Source organism: Schistosoma mansoni, assembly GCF_000237925.1.
Source record: "Schistosoma mansoni, WGS project CABG00000000 data, supercontig 0179, strain Puerto Rico, whole genome shotgun sequence".
NCBI lineage: Eukaryota > Metazoa > Platyhelminthes > Trematoda > Strigeidida > Schistosomatidae > Schistosoma > Schistosoma mansoni.
The window spans coordinates 289,067-290,766 of record NW_017386063.1 but is presented as its reverse complement, the minus strand read 5'-3'; positions in this window follow the sequence as shown (position 1 = coordinate 290,766).

The window sequence follows — 1,700 nt, the reverse complement described above, 5'->3', positions numbered from 1 at the left end:
TATTCGTGTTGTGATTATTACTTTACTCCATTAATATTATATTGATATATTGGTCATATATACGATGTCAGATTCGATCAAAACCGAAAGCCTGTAGGACAAGTGTAATTCGTCACCCCTAGAGATCGACACCGTTATGACTATCTAAGTCCGACCCCTAGAAGTTGATCTTAGTGACTCCAGGTCATGGCTGGCTCAACGTGAGCATTATTCCACAAGACACAACATTAAGTCTGAGGGAATTCGCTAACGAGATTTATGCTCTGTCATCCGTCCCTCAATCGTCACAGGTGACCGCGACCTAGTTTTTAGTTCACCGACATAGCAATCATACACTATTTTAATACGAGAAGTAATGAACCGTCTATCATTATCAAACAGCCAAAGAATTAAAAGGTTTATCTGGGAGAAGTTAGGTGATAGGCCACCATCACATTTTTTGTCAAACCACTTAAGTGCAGTCAACCATGTTCCTGGCCTAAACGAACTCCCAAGAATATAGGGGACGAATAACCCCTCCACAGGTCACGACAACTGATAAGGAATGCCTAAACAGTCGCTCGTTTTATGTCAGAGACAGAAACTCAGGCTTGAAAATTTCGGTAGATTCTGGTACTGCTCTTAGTATCACATCTCAGAACAAAACTCAGCTGGGTCGAAGAACTTCACCAACTGTATATCAAGCTTCCAACAAAATTAAAATCGCCTTGTTTCGGCAGCACATTTTAACGCTGGATTTCAGGTTTAGAAGGCCGTTCCCTTGGATATTCACAGCAGCAGATTTATATCTGGCAATGCTGGGCATGGATTTTGCGCAGAGATATGAATTAGCGGTCGACACTAAAAATGACGTCCGACACTTAAAGAAACTTCGAGTCGCACAAAATGCAACGTAAGTCACGTCAATTGTCTGAATTCAACACAAACTTCGTCAGTAACAAGTGCAAAATCCTAGGATATACTCACTGTTTCAAAACTTAGCAGAACCGAACCCTCAGCCTTCTAAAAGTAAACTGAAGGTATGTCATACGCGGAAAACTGAGGGCAAACCTGCGTTTGCTAGACCCAGGTGGCTAGCACCAGATTAGCTTAAAATCACCAGAGCCGGATTCTAGTGCATGCTACAACTGGGTATTATCTGTCTGTCTAAAAGCCGATGGCCATCCCCTTTGTATATGGTCTCGAGGAAAGATAAAGAAGATTGATAACCGTTTGTTCACTGAAGATCAATCAACCTTCAAGAAGTATCAAATGGATATCCAGTACCCCATATCTAAGATTTTACAAATGGCTCACGGGATACGAACTGAGTAAAAATTGTGAGAATTTGTGACATAACTTACTTGTGGTCTGGTAATAATGGGTATGAAGCACATCATACCAGGGTGTTTCCGGAAAAATTACTGAGGAAAGCACCAATGTCGGAGATTAACAAAACTAATTTAGGGTTTAGGGCAGTGAAATGTCACTGAGCCCTAGCCAAATCATCTAGCAGTTGAGTCACTGAATATCTAACAGATTATCGATCCCTGTTAAAGTAAAGGACAAAAAACGGTCATCAGTTAATCATACGCCATGTACTGGCCCATGTGGTGTTGGTCTCACTAACATCTCTATACTCATTCTTACTAATATATTTACGTAATCACGCCCATTGTGTTATAAGGTCTTCAAAGCAACCATAGTACTTTAATACATCG